Genomic DNA, 22,455 nt, shown 5'->3' with positions numbered 1-22,455 from the left:
TAGAGTGAGGAACCATAACAGTTGGGTTCAGCCAAAAGTCCACAAACGGGAAAGTCCCCTACAGACTCTTCACATGGATTGCTCATTTCAGTGTGGTACCCCCTTTCTGAAACAAAACGTCCCTCATCGCCTCTCTGTATTTGAGTATGTTTTTTATTTGTCCACAGGCAGACCAGTATAGCACAGGCCGTGACTGGCAGATTGATTTGATGCCCTGCAAACCAGTCTCCAGTGGCACTGGTGGATTTGGCGCACTATTAGGCAGGCCTAAAATATTTTTCAGAAATGTATTTCCAGCCACAGCCAAGATTTTGACATTCATATGGCCCCACAGTTCTGCCCCTTGCAGTGCCGCTTTCCTTTGCTGCGCTTTATATAACTCCAGTGACACTGAGATCACCCCATTTCCATGCTCATAAGTGAACCTGGCAACAGCACCACCATAGCTTGACAAAGTCAGCTTTGCCTTCTCCAGGTGTGCTGAGCACCCACATGATGCCATGACTCTCACCCCCATAGTCATAGGAGGAAACCTGCTTGATTTCCTCTTCGCCGAAGGCCAGCCTGAAAGCCCACAGCCTTCTCGCAAAATATTAAAAATCATGGACTTAGTTTTGCTAACATTAATTGACAGCCCATTCCTCTTGCAGAAGTCAACAGAAATGTCAAGCTGCTTTCTAACGCCAGCAGGTGTCAGGGGTATCACCAGCCAGGGAAGGAGCATCAGTTTGAGCATTCAAAAGTTACTTTACAGTCCATTTGTAAAAATACAAAACATTTTCAGGGCCAGAATGCACCCCTGCCGTACGCCCTTCTTAATGTCTATATTGCTGGTCGTTCTCCCGTCAATTGCCCACCAGACAACCGCAGTGTTTCCAGTATATAAACTCTGGATATCAGAGAGTAAGGCCTCTGAGATGCACAAATCCCTTAGCACCTCCCACAGCCGATGCCTTGGTATGTTGTCAAAGGCAGTGCATAAATCCACAAAAATGGCATGTACACTAACCTTTCTGAGGACTGCATATTTATCACATACCAACCGAAGTCGAAGGCTTTGATCCCTCATAGCAAACCTTCACAAAATCTCACCTGCCGGCAGAGGCATTGCTAGGGGGTGGCTAAGGGGGCTATAGCCCCTGGTCTTTAGGTCGTAGCCCCGGATAGAATCTCAGGAGCTACAACCAAAAGGCTATCTAGCCCCCAGTCCCGACACTTCCGACATCAGCGTAGCCTCAGGTCTTTTCCAGACCTAGCAACACCCCTGCCTGCCGGTGGTCAATGATCCCATTATTCTTAACCCAGTCCTCTAGGTGGAACAATAATGACCTAGCAAATATTTTCCCTCCTGCGTCCAGTAATGAAATAGGTCTAAAATGAGCAGGATCATCATGACTGACCATTTTTTATATATATGGACAATTTCCGCAGTGGTTCAGGACACAGGGACCAGGTTGTTGCTCAAAGTGGCATTAAATAATTTTGCCAATTCACAAAATACACAAAATACACTCACAAAGTGCCGAAGCACTCATTACTGTCCCCACCCCCACACCTTTCCTAAAGCACGTTTGTAATGAGTTAAAAGTCAGGGTCGACTCAGCCCAACTGGTTAGTTCCCTCATAATCAAAGTGGCAAACATTTTTTGACAAAGAGTCAATTAGGAAAATAGGATGATAGCTCGAAGGATTTTCTCTTTCCTTTTAAAAAAAATTGGTGCTAAAAACGTTTGTTTCCAGGAGCTGGGGCATTGCTTGCCCTCAGCTATATGTGGAAAGAGATTGAATAAAATGTCCGCCCATAAAGGCACGTCGTCCTTGAAATTCTATTTGCTACCACATCCGGACCATTGACTCTGGAGTTCGCTAACCTCCCAATCACTCTTTCGACACCAATGTTGTTGAATAAAAAAGACCAAATAGGTGCAGCCTGAGCGTTGAACTCGAGGGATGATCATTATTGGCACTAAATGTATTGATGTAGTAATCAACTCAAGTTTCTTCTGAAACATAACAGGATTGCAACTTAGATTGGGAGTCACTATTAGAATTTAAAATACGCCAGTTCGAGCGTGTATCTTTCCTTATTAATTTTTTGACCAAAATCTGATTTTTACAGATATTGTTGAATTCTGTAAGATTTAAGCTGCTTCTCTTCAACCTGTACCAAGGTTTTTTTCCCATTTTAAAGTACGTCCCTGTCAATCCGAAAACCTCTATTTAATAATTGTATCGATCTTCTTAGTTTGTTGTTTTCTTTTTTATTTCGTTATCGAAATGGTTTCTAGGCCTCGGTAGAAACAGACCGGTAGAGGGGTACGTTTGTTCTATAGCCACCTTTCCCTATCTACATAGTAAAGATGGAAATTCTAAAGGGAGAGAATAAATTGTTTTTTCCTGAAAGGAAAGCTCGCCCCACCATATCTGTAATCTACCATTTGCATTCTTAGAGTTACGGAACTACATAACTCTGTTCTTCTGTCCATTAACAACAAGATGTTGGGGACCCAGGGAATCTAGGTCACTTTTACCTTTCGCCCTTACAATTAGGTGCAACATCGCATGATCATTCACCAAAGTTTTTACTATGTCAAAAGACACCACCTCCCCATCATCTGTTTTTCATAAACAAATAGTGAATGATTGATGATGCTACAGAGTTAGACGAAGTCGGTACATACTTCCATCTATTATCAAATAACAAATTAATTTATAGAAAAACCCCATCTGGAGAGGAAAGATGACCATAATCTACCATACCATAATCTCCTTTTCCCTCCAGCATAGGTCCCGTGAACAGCCATAACTTTACTCTCATCACATAAATCTAAATCAACATCCACAATATCACAGTCACAGTTAAAATCACCCCCAATAATAATAAGACAATCTGGATGTTGCGTCTTCCAAGTCATCAATATCTTGGCAATTCAATCTAATAAAACGTCTATGTCTGAACAAATTGATTTCAAATAAATATTTAACAATAAAGTATTGACAGAATTAATATCATAAGAACCAATAATTTCAGTGACCAATGGAGCAGCCGAAGAGCATTTCCAGTTTAGTAGTGAGCGATAGTTGCTAATCTTAATAGCAGTTAACAGTCAACTCATTGGTCTTCCTCGTAGACCTTTTTTTGCTAACTTATGGTCTAATATAAAACCATTGATCATTGTCAGTCAATCAAGTCTCTTGGAGCAAAATATAGTCATAACAGTCAAAAGGCTTAATCAGGCTATCATGTAAAAACAAGTTATCTCCTCTCGAATTCCAACTCAAGATGGTCGTTTTAATGTAACTTGAATCCTGGTCTAGTGACTGTGGTTGATGGGAGGGTGGTGGTGAGCCACCCCCAACTCTGTGAGTAGTGATCTCGCTTGAAATGCCTCTGTTGATCGTTGTCAAAATGGCATGTCACAGTCAAGTTCCTTCGGGGAGATTCTGCCACTACGTGAGTATGTTTTAAGAAGTAGCTTTCACAGCCTTTTCATACAATATCTTATTGATGGACATTTAATAATTTATGTATTAGTTTTGAAAAGAAATGTAGAGCACATCTCCCCTACCGTGATTTATCAAATAGATGAACAAAAGTTACCTCTGCGTATGCAATTGAGCTTAATTCTGGAATTGAGGAAAGAATAGCCAGAATTCTTGATCTGTTTAAAGGAAGGTGGCGGTCCTCCCCAAATACTGATTTGAAGATTATTGTTTGTGAAAGCTCAGGGTTATTTACAACAGGTAGATCACCAATCATTTTTACAGTATTGGGCACAACCAGAGACAGAGAAATAACATTATGCATATTATTATGTTCTTCCATCATACAGGTAACATTACGCTTGGTGATCGTATTAACGTCAGCATTAGTTGAGGTATTAACTTGAATATAACCAATTGTTAGCCCGGGCTGAATCATGTCAAAGTCGTGAATCATGTTGACCTGAGTAGAAAGCCCAGGTTCAAGAGGACAGGATTCCTTTGAGGAAATTACTGCTAAACCATTTTCTTTCTTAGCTTTCCTCCTTTTCGTTCTCTTACAATACCAAACATTTCGCTCACCGTTTTCAGAAGGCTGCTGTAAGATGTTCACGGAAGAAGGCGCAATATCAGTGATCACACCCACAGGCACCACTCTACCTGGACTATCAATAATAGTAATGGAAGTGGGTGCCAGAACCTCGGTTTCACTTTCCCTCAACACTCTATGGTTGGCAGTTTGAGTAATGGTTCTTGAAACTTTCGTGAGCCTCTAGTATTCGCCCTAGAGAGACCATTCATGTTTTTAGCTTTCTCCTGTTAATGCCCTCAGATAGTCGCTTCATTATACTGACTGAAAACACTGTGCTGGAGATACAGGCTGCTGGACTGGTGGAATCACACCAGACTCCACATTCAGAGAAGTCTGCACTACTCCTTGCATCGGCATACCACCCTATAGCTCTTTCCCAGTAATTAACAATTTTGCAGCTGTTACAGAAGGATTACCAACACCGGACGACTGTAGTGAGCAAATTTAATTCAGTAGGATAGAATTCGTCCTAAGTTTGGTGGCTAGAGTATTGTACAAATGAACTAAGGATTGCAGCACAATATTCAAAGCTGCAAATGTGCTCTCTCCTGACTCTGAAGTGTCCTTATAAGATGAATCATTGCCTTGAAAGGACAGGGAAGATCTATCACTCCTATCTGGAGTGTCTGCACATAGGTCTGTATCCACCAGTATGATTAATCATCTAGCAGATCTGGTGGTTGATGAGGCAGATCTACTGGTCACTTTAGACGTGACAGCCCTATACACCGGTATTGCATGAGCAGAGTGTCTAAGGGTAATGGAAACATTTTTGAATAAACGCACAACAACTCAGGAAGCAGTACCTACTAACTTCACCTTAGAATGTATACGCCTTGCATTGAATGAACATTTCTTCCTGTACGATGGCTCTTTCTTTCGACAGATCCACGGTACGAGCATGGGCGCCACGTATGCTCCCGACCTAGCAAATTTATTCATGGACTCTTTTGAGGCAGCATCCATCTTCCATGAAATTAATCCGTTTAAGGTAACGTGATTAAATGGTTCCGTTACATTGACAATGTTTTGATGGTATGGAAAGGTGACAAAATAAGTTTACAACTCTTTTTCAAGTGGTTCAATGACCAAAACAGCTGTATTCAATTTACTATGTCTGACGACCTCTGGAAAATTTCTTTTCGAGATATTCTCATCAAAAAAAGTCCCTTGGGACATTTACCGACCACTTTGTTTCGGAAACCGACCGACAAAAATACACTGTTGAAATATAACAGTTTCCATCCATTAAGTCTCTGAGATAATTTACTGATTGGTCAATTTTTAAGGATCAGAAGGAACTGTTCGTCCATGAGCGACTTTATCAATGAAGGCAAAGATCTGAAACTCCGGTTAAAATCCCGTGGTTAGCCAAGCAGAATAGTCCATCAGGCTTTCAAACGAGCCCAACATTCTAACCAGGAATGATGCTTCTTTCCCGAGAAGACAACTAAAGGTGATAAAATCACTTGTGTCACAACGTATAGCCCTATTAGTAACGATCTGAGAAGAATAGTGAAAAAGAACTGGCATATACTTAAAACCTCAGATTTCAACCCAACCACCCCGAGATTCACTTTTAAGAGGCAGAAGAATTATAGGGACATGTTGGTACACACTTATCCTATCAAAGCATGTGCCTTACAACAGCCTACCCTCTGGAATCTTCCACGAGTAATAGGCCATTCTAAATGTGGACAATGTTTCGTCAGTGACCTCACCAAAAACATTTCCTCCATTGATCTTAATGGAAAAGTGTGGCAATTACCTACTTTTTCTAATTGTACCACGTATTGGGTGGTCTATGGCATCAAATGTCCATGTACTTTACTATACGTGGGAAAAACGACAAGGCCAATTAGGCAACGTATATGTGAACACAGATCTTGCCTAAAAAACAAAGTTGCCAATAAACCTTTAGTAGCGCATTATGAAACAAAAAAAATAAACACACAGATATGTTTTGGTTCGTTATTGAAAGAATTGCAAGTACCCCAAGAGGAGGTAATAGAGAAACCAGATTAGCCCTTTGTGAACAACACTGGATATACACACTTAAAACAGCGCAACAAGATTTGACTTTATCGGTGGAGTGGTACACCCTCTTATAAATAGTCTCCCCTAGACAACGCAAAATGTATTGTGTTGCAACATTTGGCTTTCCTGTATCATCTTTAATTAATGTACTTTGCCTTGTACCACACTATTTGGCTTCCCTCACTCTCGAACTTGTGGGTCCAAATGGTGAACTCTTCCAACCATGCAGCGTTTAAATCGCAAATGAAAGAGGAGCATCATAGATATATTTCTCTATGAGCGGCCCTCTATAGAGATATACGATATCTCTCTCATTCATTGTGAGCCTCTTTTCTAACTCAGCGTCCATGCAGCGTCAGGTTTGTTTCACTTGTGCTGTGTGTCATGTGACCTATAGAGGCACGAAAGAGCACGTCCTTTTTTAAAATCACGTGACGCCGGCAAACTGGTAAAAACTGCAACCGTGCAATGGTGTTGTTCTACCTTCTCCACTGCGTCGCGATACGGAGACAGCCACCTTTCGGGAAGCTTGTGCTTTCCCTCTGTAGGGCGTGCCTGCATTTTGCAGCAACACATCTTGCTCCTTTTAGCACCAAGAGACTGAGGGCTGTATTGTAACTACTCCTCTATTTCTCTACTAGGGTTTATAGTCAGCCCTATGTATGCAAGTTTTCAGAATGGGAGGAAGCGAGTGACAGCCACCTCATTTGCATATCGGAGTTCTTAAGACTCTGAGTCTTTTCGCTTGCAATAACTTGGGTGAGCTACGTCATAGGAGTTACTAATTCTCTGACTGTCCATTTAGAGTTTGTGAATTTAACCCCTCGGTTTCTTGAAGAGTGCTTTTCGAATAATTGAGATACACCTTTCTGTTATAGGGAATGCTGTACATACTGTAGATCGGCTCCCCTCCTGCTGTTTCTTTGCATAAAAAAAGTGCTAAGACGTCTGCTCCTGCCTTATTTTTTCTGATGGAGTCATTCTTTCTTTGGAAGATTTCCTTAGACCGACATTATCCAGCTCATTTGTACGTTTTAATTGTTGAATGGGTGTTTTCTGTTTCTCCTTTCCAATGCCTAAACATTAGAGTCATGTAGTGACCTTACAGAGGCGTGTTGTGTTGTCTTTTTCAGTCATCCTGGTACCAGAAACTGGTTGAGGTGTGACTATAGTCCGAAAATCATGCCCTATTATTGACGGACGCGCCAACTACTAAGCAATTGGTTTTTTTGAGCTTTGCTCTAACTACATACGAGTGCAAATAGTAAGTGTCCGCTTGTTTGTAATATTGACTGTGTACAACACTGTTTATTGTGCACATCTTAGGCTAAAGACAAATTCATGAATCGGCATGACAGTCTTCCCGCGGTGTTAAAGTGCGTTTTCAAAAGTTTTTCCATTTTTGGACATTTTCTCTTTTTTTGCAATGTTGAGTATTTGTAATAAGATTGAGCACACGTGCTGCATTAACAAAGTAGACTTTGTCCAATTGGTTGTAGCCCCTTCATTCATCTTTTTAATTCCAGAAAAATACACTATCTAGAGTACACACATGCACAAAGTTATGCATGGGGTGTTTAAGAAGCAATTGATTTAAAGCACAACAAATCGTACATGTCAAATTATACCAATCTAAAGAGGAAATGAATACTACACCTCCAAAATTATGTAGACAGGGCTATTAATTAGCTACTTTATAAATTTATTGAGCTGGAGTAATAACAGTTTTCTTATATTGTTCTATGTTCACACTAATCTTCGAAGTAATGTTTGTGTTCTTTATGATGGTTTTGTGCTATGCATGAATGTAGATATTTTGAATAACCAATTTGATGTATTCTGTTTTTAATTTTGAACCCATGAAATTAATCAGGATTGCCTCACACCTTGTATATGTTTTCTTTTATGTTTTCTATAGAAATAATCACGCTGAACAACATTTTGGGCGATAGTCTTTGTTGACCTCTCTGGAAGAAATTATGTCCTGAAGATGGCCTAAAAAGAATGAACTAAAGACACTAGCGATAGTGTCTGAAATATAAAATGGCCGAAACATGTCGACAGTTATCTAGGATACCCATGTGAATTGGCTTGTGGGATCTTGTTGCAAACAAAGTTTTAACAAATGTATATATTTTGCGTTGCTTGTACCCCTTGCACTGTTTGTGCATGATGCATAATGTCTTTTTCTTTCCCATTAAGTTTTTAAAGAATTAGGGTTAATTGTTTAATTATGCATTGTTTGGTGTTTGTGGCATTTTGTGCCTTTTAATTATAATATAACATGCAATAAAATTAGCTTTTTTTGTAAATAGCCTTCTGTTTTGGGTTCATGATGTTAAGCAGCAATAATATCAAACTGTATTTGTTTAGTTTGTAATTACTGGTCACTCAAAGTACTGGGGCTGTGGAAAGAGGGGTAATCAGACTCAACTTATATGCTTTCTCCGTTTGAGTTAGTTCCTTTAGTGCTGATCCCACGAGACAAAAAATTGGGAACTTTACCTGGTTTAGGTAACACTTTGTATATAGGTTGCACAATGTCAGTGGGCCTCATTATGAGTATGCCGGTCAGGTAAGAACGGTGTCAGTAAGCTACCAGCCCCGTTGTTACCAGACCGGCATACTCCGAGTTCGTAAGCAGGTGCCTTTCCGCCCGCCAGGTCAGAAAGGCACTCGCTTGCAGACTTTGACGGATGCACCGGCACTGTCGCACACAGTGCCGGTGCATCCATCCTCCCCATTCCCATTAAGTCCTATGGACCTCGAATGGGAAAGGGGAGTCATTTTTTCTCACGCCTGGCTATGGTGAATTACCTGGTCCGCCGGGGCTGTAATGCCCCAGTAATTTCCCATTGCCAGCCGCTGGAAAAAAAAAACTCCAGGGAAGCCATGCCATTTTTACCGGCACGGCTACCGGCAGGGTCGTAATAAGGCCCAGTGCTTTTTTATAAACGTATGGCATGCAGAAATTATCTTTTGCCTGTCCTGATCTAGTTACAAGGCTCTTTTACATTTTAAATGAATGCCGGGATGTTTTAAACAATTTAGGAGTGGTGTTTCATATCTAGCGGTTAAAAGCAGTTGCAGCCAAAAGCCTAGTTTGATGTATGAACCAGCATAGAAATATAAATGCTATATGATATGATATGGCATTTATAACTCGCCTATACACAAGTGTTTCAAGGCGCGACGAGGCAAGGGAGGGGGAACAAAGGGAGGACAGACAACGATCCTACTATGCCAGGTGTCATTCAGATCGTGCAAGTGCATGGTATGGGGGAAAGGGGAAACTGCAGGGGGAGGGAGGAGTGGACAGTGCAGTACATGGCATAGAATAATAACAATATGTAAGGTAACTGTCAGCAGGTGGCAAGTGCAAAGGTAAGTGCAGACATCAGGTGTCAAGTGCTGGTAGTGGGAGTGTAGGGATACAGAAACAGTCCCCAAGTGCGGGGGTTGCCAGGCAGGCAGTGCAGGTGTGTGTGATTGGTGGGGGAGGGGTCTGGGCCCGAGAACAGAGGGTGGCCAATTAACCAGTGCAGATTCAGTTTCAGCCAGGAGGTCAGCAGGGGAGAGGAGGAGTCATATTTATAATTCAGTCTCAGGGCTTGATTGGAAAAGGAAATTTATACCAGGTCCATAGCTGTTTTGTCCCTGAAAGTTTATATCTTATATTTTAAGTATGTGTTACAATTGATAGTATTTTGGTCAGTGGGGGCAATGCAGTACAATGTATTTGTTTTGTGGAAGCAAAGCGCTAATGAAGCCTTTGTGCCTATTTTCTGTGTGCAAGGAAAATTCAGAGTGTTAGGGCTGTGTTCCACACAATACTGACATAGCTTTTAAAATGCAAGTCCCTGTAAATATTCATTTTTACACATTTTAATGAACATAACATTGTCAGGACAGGGTTAAACAATATGACAAACAGAACATGAAAGAAATGCTAGTTAGCCAGCGTCAAAAAGCCTGACTTTACTGTTTGCCTGAGTGATGGGGTGCCACATGAGCCCCCCTCCACAGCAGCCATAGGGCAGGGCAACAATCCCTGAGTGTCACAGCAGTGTGAAGGGGTGGCAAGTTATCAATCCAGGTGGCATGCACACCACAGCCCTGCTGGTGCAACTTGTGACAGAGAGAATGCAGTGGGTGAGTAACCACAACAACACCGTTCCGCAGTCACACCAACAGTTGGCCTGCCCCATGCTAGTATGGCAGACGACCCACATGGGAGTACATGTCCCCCTATACTAACATTGGTGCAGTCAGCCAATCACAGTACACCACAGCACAACACTACTGGCTGCACAGCAGCGCCCTATAGAGCCATGGCAGTGCCATGGACAAAGCCACCACACCCATACCTACAAGGTGTGTGCCACCCGGAGAGGGGATGAGGGGACATAAATGACCACATGCATGCATGGCACACATCATAAGCCCCAGCATGGACACCCTGCCATCCCCCCACACATGCAATAGGCCACCTGGCCATGTGTCACACTCACATGGCCGCAACCATCACCACAATGCTGTGAACACATGCAGTGTACCCAGACCAACCATTCCCATCAGTGTTGGGTCCTACTCTATTCCATTGCAAATGTGTCTTGCAGGCGAATGCACATGGTTAAACCATACCTGATGGAATAGCTTATGTCCCCTACAGGCACTGATGTATCACTGGAAGCATCGGAGGAGGAGAAGGGGGCAGGACCAACTGGAAGTGATGCCTATAGGACCTCAAGGGCAGCCACCACCACCACCCCACAGACCTCCATAAGACACCATTACCCAGCAAGACCAAGGCCAAAGCCGCAGGTACCACCGCAGGCCCCACGGCAACACCACAGGCCACCAGGAGCACCTCCTGGACCTCTACACTCACTTCTGCAGCTGCAGTGTCCCGCACAGACGCCACACCTACTGGCAAGGCCACAGTGGTGTCACAGGTGGACAGCAGCCCAGTATCCCTGCCCAGAGAAGGGGCAAAAATCCATGAGAGCCCTCACCGATGCTGGCGTGAAACGACACCAAAGCAGGACGTCGACATGCCTTCCTATGGTACACCAGATTTCATCCCAGAGCCATTGCACAGCACCACTCCCATCCAGCACACATCACACAACAACACAACACAGAGGCTGGAAGAGATGGAGGGCAGGCAGCACCAGATGGAACAGATTGGGCACATGCACTCTGCATACCTGCAGGCCATCAGAGAAAGTATTCATGGGCCACCAGCAGGATAGTACAGCAGATGAAGCACAACAGGGCCGAGACGAGTGCTAACACGTCTGCCCTGATGCTATATGCACAACGTGTGCGTGAACTGACGGAGGGTGTTTCTGCCCTTGTGGAAGCCATCCAGCAGGGCAATTAACTGCAACGTCAGCAGAACCTTGTGGCCAGCTCCGTTCCATCTACCTCAATGACACCCATGGAGGGGTTACTACAGGGCATGACGGCAATTGCAGTGCATTCTATGTCCGCAGTCACCTGGGGCTGGTGGGGGGTGGGCCTTGACTGTGAACAACACTGGGGCACTGGCTGCCATGAGTGGTCTTGCTGGGGAGTTGTGGTGTGAGGGGGATAGTGTGCTGGGGAGTTGGTGGGAGAGGAGAGATAGTCAGGGAACATAGTTACAATAAAACAGATGAACTACATCACTGCAACAACATTCCTGATTGTGTCATTGTGGAGTTTATTTACCGAAGTGACAGTCACACAGTGGTGCATGGTTTGTGTAAGGGAAATTACTTCAAAGAAATTGTCAATCAGTGCCTGGTGAGCCAGTCTCCCATCACTCACGTCATCTCTGGCATTGCCTGCTGTGGCCCCTGCCTCAGGCACTTTGTCATCATCTTCTGGGGGTGACATGTCCACGTCACAGAGTAGGGGCACATTCCTCCTCATGTAGATGTTGTGTAGCAGAGCACACACAAGCGCTATTTTCTGACTTTCTCTAGGTCATACATAAGGACTCAGTCTGTATGATCTAGGCAGCGAAAAAATGCCCTTAGGAGTCAAAAGTTGCACTCAGGGCACACACGGGTCCTGCTGTGTGCGTGGTTGTAGGCTATGTCATGTGGTGTATGTGGATCACGCACAGGGGTCATTATCCATGGAAGCTGCAGGTATCCAGAGTCACCTGCATGTGGAGAGGCACAGACATTAGTCACTATGAAATGTATGGGGGTGGACTTACACAGCATCATGGAAATGTTCATCCCATGGCATATGCCTGTACAATGTCTGTGCATGCTGTATCACTGGTATTATGCATTGTATTGGCATCACATGCACCCTGTTATATCGCACAGATGCATTGTGATGTATCTGTCAGTGACATGTGTACCTGATGGCTGTCTTGTTGCTGGATATTGCTCTTGTGCATGTGGCTTGCTGGGTTGCCCATCAGCATTCCCTACACTTCAAGGGCAGTGGGTCAGCATTGCGCATTGGGTGTACATGGGTGCATGGGTGCAGCGCTGGCAGTGCTGCTGTGGTGTGCTGCAATGTGAAACTTTGTTATTGCTTTTTATCATGCATGATGCATTTTGGTACCTGTAGTAATGTACCTGTGTGGAATGAATTGCTGCTGTATGTGTTTATCTGTATGTCCGTCCAGGTGTGTTCAACATGGTCATGCTCCCTGGGCTGCACCCTGTCATTGGTGAGGTAGCTGGCTGGGTACTAGTTTTGCTTTGTGTCATTATTAAACCCCCACTCTAATTTGGTCAGGTGCTTCACAGTGCATAGGTGCTGGCAGTTGTACTCACCACCATCCTGGTCCGTTGCCTCCTGTGCCTCGTCATGTATCCTGGCAGTGTGCTGTTCATAAGACCATGGAGTCGTGGGTGGAACCTGGGTAGCAGGCACAGTAGTGGATGATGATGAGGTTGGGGTCACAGGTCACCTGCACATTGAGGGAGTGGTAGTGCTTGCGATTTCGCTACACTGCTTTGTGGGCCGGGCGGGCCACCAATGCAACATGGGTGCAGTCCAGGGCTGCAATCACATTAGGCAATTGGGCTACAGCATAGACCTTTTCTTTCATGGCATTGATCTGGGCTGGGGTGGTGGGCAGTGCAATGTGGTATTGCACATGACGCAGGTGGGCATCCATCATCTGCGAATGTGGGCTGTGCCATGCCATGCATCATGGCCACAGAATTCTGGACGGTGCCTGTACCTAGAAATTGTAGTACTGACAGTTGCTTCAGCACTGGGGGCACAGCTGTATGGATGTTAATCCTGCTCCCTGTGTCATCCTGGATTGAGGTGAGCAGATCTGTGATGGTCTCCTTGTTCAGGCGGTACAGTGTCACCAACAGGGTTTCATTGAGGGTCCAGGGTGAGGGCCTGACCCTAGGGATGGGTGTGGCTGATGGCAGCATGAAACAGTGTTTGTGGTGGGGGTGTGCCTTATGTAGCCATATGGAGTGCATTGGTTGCACCTGTGCCTTGATTTCCGCTTCCTGTGTCCAAGCTGGAGGTAACAGTGCTGTGTTTATCATGCTCTTAGCACCAGTTTTCGGTGTTAATAGCGTGGAATTATGATGCGGCTGTGTTGGCACCTCATGTGGCCAGCTGTGTTAGCGCTAGCTGCAATATGGCCGGCTGATTTTACAGTTGGCAGGATTTGCTCCGGCTCGTGATCTGGCAGAGCGGTATTGGCAGCGCTAATTCGGTTACCACCATTTTTAAGGTTTCCCACCGAACAAGTGATGAGGCCCGTGAGTCACTGCATTACATCATCCTTTCCTAAGTTTACCCCACAGCAGCCCAGGTTTAAAAGCAAACACTTCTCGCTGGCTAACAAGTGACGGGTTCTGCCGCTGATGTTTTTATCTGGCAATGAACTGTCTGCACTGCCCGATGCAGTGATCTTTTCTATTGGCGCTGTAAACTACACTTTACATATAAGGCAAATTGTACTCAATACTTTTCTTTAAATACAAGCATTGTCTAGACCAGCGGTCATTTGTGTAACATTGGTGAAGACACTTTGCGCTCTGTCATTTATATTTTTGCCATGGCAATAGTTTTGTTTTTTTGTGTAACTCTGAAGAAGACACTTTGCGCTCTGTCATTTATATTTTGCCATAGCAATAGTTTGGACTTTTGTGTAACTCTGATGTAGACACTTTGCTTATAAAGTGAACTGCTTTCATTATTTAAAAGAAACACAAATTGTCATAGGCAATAGATTGTACTTTTGTATAGGCTCTGTGAAACTCTTTGCTTATAAAGTCAGCTGTTTTCAATACTGAAAAGGAACATGCATTGTCAAAGACAATAGTTTGGACTTTTGTACACAATGTGAAACACACTGCTTATAAAACAAACTGCTTTCATTATTTAAAAGGAACACACATTGTCAAAGGCAAGAGTTTGTACTTTTGTATAGGCTCAGAAAAAACACAATTTTCTTCTAAAGCGAATTGTTTACATTCGTTGTTTTAAAACATGCATTGTCCAATGCCAATAGTTGTATGTAAAACTTTCATAATTTGGTACAAAAAGAAACACACATTCTCCAAAGTCAATAGTTTTGGGTGTTTTGTATTAGCACGATAAACCACACTTTGCCTATAAAGCGAGTTCAATTGGGCTGCCGTGCCAGCCTCTGTTTGCACTCTATATCAAAGCTATATCCATGTTTAATGTTAGTAGCCATTGAAGCTAACTCTCTAGCCTGTCATCTATACTTTATATAAAATGTATATCTAGTTCATATAACCTTGCGGCGAAACCCCTCTCTGATGTGGGCAACTGGGAACAACGACTACGACAACAAGAATCGCCATTCTGGCTTAAATTTAGACAGCGAAATGGCTCATTTCCGCTTTTAACTTGCTTCAAGATCTAAAAACGCACATTCTGTTATATTTAACATCATTACATTGAAATCTGTCAATTGATTAGCAGTGATTCAATATTATCCTTCTATCAGTCTATTGTGACTGCACACATGATCTCTTTTCCTGACAACTGATAACATATATAAATACTATTGTGGCTAATATGTGCCTTTATGGATGTCAAACACTCTGTTAAATTGTTTCTGGGCAAATGCTACCACTATCCGCAAAACTATTGACATGAAGTTTCCGCCAAACCCAAATGTCAATACTAACCCAACACAAAATGGTGATCTTTACTTGATCCAAGCTAATAAGCTAACCAACACTGCGTAATGTCATCACGCAACTCTAAGCGTCATTATGCTATTCTGTGTAACGTCATCACATAACACAAAACGTCATCATGCTATTTAAATATGACCGGCGCGATTTGATATGGCGTCTCAGCACACCGCGGCTATCATACCCACATTCGTGTGCCCCGTTCCATGAAAATGAAGGTAAGCCAGAGCGCAATATTAATGCTAGCCTTAGAACCCCACTCTGCATGCTCCCTAAACAGTAGATTTTGCTAAAGAAATAAGTAGACTGCGATATGATATTCTTTCAGGACCAACTTATCCAGTCAAGGGTCCGCCTAGCCGCGTTAAACGAACAAGAGGCCAATTAAACTTTTACCGCACTGGTATCTTCGCGCCTCACCTTATTAAGAATTAAGGTAAGCTTGATACTCATCCTTAATTGAGCACTAATGCTGAAGCCACTAGGAAATATTACCCAGTACGCAATAACTGTAATATGTCACTTTTTCAAACTAGGGTGCATCTTTCCAAATAATTGATAAGAAGCATTAGCAGATTTGAATGCTTTGGATATAAGAAGGCACAAACACTAAAAGGGAATCATGAATAAGTCTGAATGATTATGATTAAACATGACCAGTAAGTACCTCAACTTCTTACTATAATCATTTAACTCTTGAGAACCACAACTTGGCATTCACCAGTATTAAACATAAAACTAGAAACCAGGTAGTTCTAGATGTTTAGTTGTTCAGCCCAACTATTAATCTCACCTAAAATTAGAGTAACAAGCAGAGTCATATGCTTTACTGAATACAGAAGCAATTCTAAGGACCCCAATCTTGTGGGCACAAGCAATACCAAGGACCTTTTTGTGACATTAACAAAACATTAAGGATCCCAATTTTGGTCCAGGTTACTAAAAGCAAATCCAACCAAGAGGATACGTATGATTTGAGGACCTTCCTGTGAAGCAACATCAAGGACTCTAATTTGGACTCAAACTACTAATGAACATTCAACTAAAACAATGATCAAAAATAGTGAATTTCACGCTATATAAACGTCCCTTCTGTGAAGCAACAAAAGGGACTTGAGAAAATCATTTTTTGATTTTCAAATTAATGAATACTCAACTAAAGAGTGATTAGTGTGCAAAGATTATATATCAATAAAAATCAAATTATACACATACTGTGCATTTGCATGTTATTCAAAACCTTTACAACTGTAGGCGCAAATAAAAGATAATATATCCATCTCTACCTTATTCCTTTCAAACATTGGGCAACCTCAATGACTTTATTACCGTGCAGCCACAGATACCCCATCAGAAACTGTTGAAAGCTAAAAATAGTGAGCTCGCTTTTAAGATTGCAAAAGGTTGCAAATCATTCTAAGTGATTCACTGGGTCACTCTGTAAATTTGATTGAAAAAGCAATAACCATAAATGTAAGCTTTAAAACAACATAATCATGAAAGTCCATTAACAAATGCAAAATCAGAAAGACCCATTTCCATGCTACAATAGATAGAGTGAGGATGACAAACAACAAAAAATAAAGAATAAACGAAAATATAAAAGGTTAGTTTATGTTCTTGTATACAACATTATTTACAATCCCATTTGAATGCATATTATGTTGTAGTCTAGGTTAATAGTATCCTCTTGTCATGAAACAATAACCCTATATTGGGAAGGCCCACATAGTCGCGATGAAGCTGAGTGAAACACTAAGCAAGGTTTCACCCTAAGTCTGATTATTATGAAACTGCGTTTTTGGATCTTGCTACCAGCTGCTTGGTAAGGCGATCAGAAATGGTAACATGATGAAGTGAACTATTGGGCGTGATCACAAAAATATAAAAATACTCTGGATCTATTAGGAGTAAATTCTGAAGTGCAATCGAAGCATGCCAACCTCTAAATCAGAATAGTACTGCTGTTTTGACTGTAGGAGGAAGGTGAGATGTATGGGATATACATAAGATTGGGATAATAAGTCAGAAAGAGATTTTGATTTAAGCCCATGTCTCTCCATACACAAAAGCGTACAACGTATGAGATGAATAGAGGGAGTTAGCCATGGTTGAGGAGGTCGGCGAGTAAGGGAAAAATGAATTGATGCATAAAGGTGGTTCAGGGTATTTAACAGGGCAGAAGAAAATTAGGACACCTCAGTGTCTGCGCAGAAACACGAAACATCAGAACTGATGATAATATGGATAAGAACAAAGAGACAAAAGAGAAAGAATTAAGGGGGTAATTCATGGAAATCAGCGCACAAGTGGCGCACACGGCTGGCGCACAGTGTACGCGTGCGGCAGTCTGCGCCAGCCGCGTGCGCCAAAACCCATTTCAGCGCACAGTGTATTCATGGATTTTAACATCCATAACCAGCCATGGCGCAGAGTGGTGCAGCGACCCTGCCGCAGCTCCAGTTATGCCCCCAACCCCGCCCCGTGCGCCATGAACAGCGCACAAATCCATGTGCAAATTGCCACTTGCACTACCTATTGTACTCCACGGCTGCCAGAACACGACTTGTACTGAAGTCGCACCTCGCTATACGCTTCTAGCAGGTCAACCAGGGACCATTCTATCATGTGTGATTCTTGACGCATTGGTCTTCCAGTTACTGCGCGCCCATGTGCGCCTGCTTTACTGCATTGACAGTGTATAACCATCACAGGGGAAAGCTAACGTATACGTACATAGCAGCAGAGAAGAGAAGAGTGTTTGTTTGTGGAGAAGTCACTTACATCGGGGCATGAATGGTGTTGTGTGTGTGTTGTAAACACACACAGATTAGTAACTCACGCTCTCTTTGCAGCATTGAATTGATCCTGTTACCGGACCTGAGAGTGCACAGGCAGGAGGCCAGCACTCACCCTAGATATAAGTCTCTCTTTGTCTTGCATTTGACTTATTTCGTACTATGTGCATGTAGAACATGGTTTCGCTGATTGAGTATGTGTTATTGTCAATAGTTGTATTTTGTATTTTGACTACTTTCCTTTGCCAATCCAACTCCCCCCTCCTGCCCCTCTTTCCGGTTATCCTGAATACCAATGCCTGTCCAACCAACGGATCCCCGACCCTCTTTGCCCGCCAGGGTCTCGGAGGCCTGTGTAAGTTTTACCTTACAGGCGCCCAGACCACAGAGGGGGTGGTTGGTTCGTGCCACTCCTGCGCCTGGAGACCGGAGCTGTGACACTACCCATCAGTTGTTGCATCCTCATTGTATGTTGTTTCCTGTTGAACCATTGTTGAACTGTGCTACCTTGGTAGTTCTATCATTCTGCTTGTACATGTGCCATGACTTTTTTTTCCACTTCAAGTAATCTACTGGAGACTCTTCCAGGGTATTTTTGTGCCTGGAGGCTTTTTCCCTGGTTTGGGGGTTTGGCTCCTTGGAGTTCTGTGCGATTTGGTATTTTTACCAGTCAAGGAGGCCTCTGTGGGGGCTGGACCCTATTTACACGCAAGGCGGAACATGAAGACCAAGGGGTATGGGGATCCTGTAACCAGGTAGACTAAAAGGGAGAAGACACAGTTGTTCAGAAGGTCATGGTGATGTGTAAATGAGGGAGGGCCTTTTGTTGTTGGACGGTAAGACTGGGCTACAGTGTTTGGGCACTCTCTGACCATGCGATTGTGGGGTACTATGTACATGATGTGTTCTGCTGTTCAATGGCTGTTCCTGTGTTGCATTTAATTTTCAGGTGTCAGGGGATTTTTGTGGTTTGACATTGCTGAGGTGTACACATGGGCTATGTTCACATGTGATGTGTATAGGACACTGAGGGTCACTTGATTTCACATGCATATATTGAGTGCATGTCCCTACTGACACACACTGTTGCACAATGCTCCACCACATGTACAACCATCCTTCCATGCCCACAGGTGCACACATATTGCCTTCTCGGGCACGGTGTGTCCCTGCAGCGCATGATCAATTACCATTTAGGGGTCCTGGACATGCGTCAATGGGTACATTTTTGTATTTGTCCTTTTGATGTGATGCTCAAGGTGTATCCCCAACACAATGGCTGCTCACTGTGCTGTGTGCTGAGCAGTGTGTAGCAGGAGACACAAACAGCACACGGGTTTGGGAGTGGCGATTTTGCCTTGCTCAATGTACATGTGAACAGGCATTCAGTGCTGTGTTCAAGCTACCACTGGTGGACGGCATTTGTGTATGACTTGGTATGTGTGGGAGGTTGTTGGTCAGTAATTTCATCTGATTCCAAGTCAGGCATCATTGTCTCGGGCCACTTTCCATTTATCACATGTCCCTTCGTATATTATTGGTCATGTGTTGGCCTTTTGCTGTTGCATGCCATGTCATGGTGTGGCAGACAAGGGTGATGTGGTTCGGGAGGGTTTTCGGTGACATACCAGGGATTGTCATGGCCTGTTTTGCGGGGGGTGGTGCATGTGTTCCTTTTGGTCAAACAGGATTGGTTATGTTTAAGTAGCTAGAGATGCACACAATGTAGCACTTCCATGGCAACATCCTCAGGGTGGTAAGGTTGTGACAGTTGACTGTCTCTTTGTCATCATCGATTGCCACCTGGTATGTGCCAGGCCTGTGTGCACTCAGCAGGGGTGGGAGTTTAAGTGAAAAATGTGGCCACAAGCTGGGTCTGTGCTGCCTCGCCACTTGCCCTTTCCCCTCCCATGGGCAGCGCCTGTGCCTCTGGTTGGGGATGTGGGGACACCACCATGTCCACCGGTACGCTCTGCCGTGTTGTGCAGCACACATGCTGCCACAATGATCCTGCACACTACTGGGGGTGCATATAGTAGCTGGCCGCCAGAGCGGTCAAGGGAGCGGAAGCATGACTTGAGCACTCCAAATGTGCGCTCCACTATGGCCCTGGTTGCAATATGGGCAGCATTGTATGTTACCTGGGGTGGTGTGGTGGGGTTCCGGATTGGCGTCATTATGTGGTTGCTCACAGGGTAGACATTGTCCCCTCGGGAGGTGATAATGGTTGTGATTAGTTGGGTTTGTGTATTTGTCTGTGTGTGACATGCATGCATGTGCACAGGCATTTGTACTCGCCTAGGAGCCATGTGTCGCCATGCTTCCCTGCTTTCAGGGCCCGGCTCAGGGCGGACATTCTGTATATGAAACTGCCATGGGTTGAGCCAGGGTAGTTTGCATAGACAGAGGTGATGATTCCCTTTGCATCGCATACAACCTGCACGTTGATGGCATGCCAGTGCTTGCTGCTTCGATAGATGTGCTCAGTGGCCGTAGGTGGACGTAGGGCCACATGGGTGCAATCTAAGGCACCAAGCACTTTTGGGAAGTGTGCCATCCCGTAGAAGTCCTGGACCACGGCCTGCCTTTCTGCAGGTGCTCTGGGCATGTATATGTGCCTGTGGACTGAGGGGCGCTCAGTCATGATTTCCAACACCTGGTGTAGGCAGCGTGACTGCGTGGCCTTTGAGACCCCCACCCCCCACTATGGCAGTTGTCCGCTGAAATGACCCAGTGGCCAAAAAATGCAGGACATTGAGCACCTTCCCCAAGGGGCTCAATGCTTGGGAGCACAGGGTGTAAGGTCATCTTTCCACTCCCTGACCAGGTCTAGGATGATATGAGGTGGGAACCTATACCTGCCATAGACCTGGTCGTCAGGCATCCCAAAAAGGCTGGTCCGGGGCAAAAAAATGCAGGGCCTGGCTATTCTCCTCCTCCTGCGGTGTCCCACGATCAGTGCTGCGACAAATGGGGCATTCATCGTAGCTGTATATACGTGTTTGTTGTTGCGTGCACTTTTATACTGTGCACGGGACGCTTCCGCCTGCCTTCGTGTGGCGGACATGTTGACGCCTGTGGGCGGGTTTCCCGTATTCGATTCCATGAATACGTGTTGTTCGCGTGCGTGTGGGCGTTCTGTGTATTTCCCTGCAGTACTTCCCCAGTTACGCCTTCTTTTTCACGAGTTGTTCCCACTTCCGCGTGTTACACCCCGTGTCCCATCCCCTTTTTAGTGTGTGCGCCGACGTTGTGCACTTTCGCTGTGCGTGTCACGCACGGCGTTCAGGATGTTGCTGTGACATGTACGCCCGTGCGCACCACACCCAGATTTGGCGTACATCCCGCTGTAAACACGCACAGGCCCTTCCATGAATCGCACGCGTGTGCTTGCTTTTTCACGCTTGCGCCGGCTTGCGCCAGGATTTTTGGCGCACATTTGTTCCATGAATCAGCCCCTAAATGCATGAAGGTCACGGCGCAGGAATGTATTTAAGGATGGAGAGTGAAAGCCCGAAGAAGGAAAGAAGGCAGTGCATGAGTGAAGAAAATGGTATGAGAAATAGAGAGAAGTATATTGGACAGAAAACCATATTATGTATAGACAAGAGCCAGAACTATGAGAGGGTGGAGTAGGGAAAGTGATACAAATGTATTAATGAAAGAAACAGATAGGATTTATGAAAAGAAGAAAGATGGATGTTAAAATTGCCCAGAAGAAAGATAGGGGATTTGATGGGAAGGAGATTACTATTTTATTTTATTTATTTATTTGTTTTTGGTTTTAAAAGAAAAACCTTTACAAAAGAATAGTGCATTTCCTTAGATAAAATTACAATAGGATCTCGGAAACCAGGGAATAACTAGAATAACTAGAATAACTAGAATAACTGCGGGGGCCGAAGAATGTCAACCAGGAAGCTCAGTAGGCCATGTCATCTTTTGATACTTTGTTAGTATAGTAAGTTTCTCTGAGACTTTTACTATCGCTGCAGTGAGCATGATTTCCTGGCCGGAGATCAGTCTGTTCCAGAATGCATCTTGATTTAGACTCTCTTCTCTGCTTACAAATCTCCTCAGAAAAGACACTCTTGTGGCCCATGTGCCTTCGCACTGCAGCAGTAGATGTTTCAAAGTTTTGAGGTTCGAAGTTTTACAGATTTCGCAGAATTTTGTTGCCTTCTCTCCCTGGTTTCTTTGAGCCAATATTTCTCCTGTGTAGGCAAGGTTCAGTCGCAGTCTGAGAAAGCTGTTTCTTATCTCACGATCTGGGAATTTTTCCAGGTAACGTGGCATGGGTCCAAGTTTCCTGTCTACTATCAAGAAGGAGTTTAGTGTTTTTAGGTTTCTGACTCCTGTGATTGTTTCGATCCAGTCAGCCATTTTTAGT

At 44.0% G+C, this 22,455-nt stretch overlaps 1 protein-coding gene and 1 long non-coding RNA gene across 3 annotated transcripts in view; one reads left to right on the top strand and one right to left on the bottom strand.

The window, feature by feature from the left end:
• LOC138568318 (lysophosphatidic acid receptor 6-like) overlaps nucleotides 1–22,455 on the bottom strand; it is a 163,054-nt gene that overhangs the window by 8,856 nt on the left and 131,743 nt on the right. The window lies entirely within an intron of this gene.
• LOC138491266 (uncharacterized) lies at nucleotides 6,538–8,426 on the top strand. The gene is made up of 3 exons (XR_011276025.1): nucleotides 6,538–6,871; nucleotides 7,246–7,376; nucleotides 8,031–8,426. It is a non-coding gene; the product is annotated as an uncharacterized lncRNA (long non-coding RNA).

Source organism: Ambystoma mexicanum, chromosome 1p (assembly GCF_040938575.1).
Source record: "Ambystoma mexicanum isolate Mex_15411 chromosome 1p, UKY_AmexF1_1, whole genome shotgun sequence".
Taxonomy (NCBI): domain Eukaryota; kingdom Metazoa; phylum Chordata; class Amphibia; order Caudata; family Ambystomatidae; genus Ambystoma; species Ambystoma mexicanum.
This window is presented reverse-complemented; position numbering and strand designations above follow the sequence as displayed.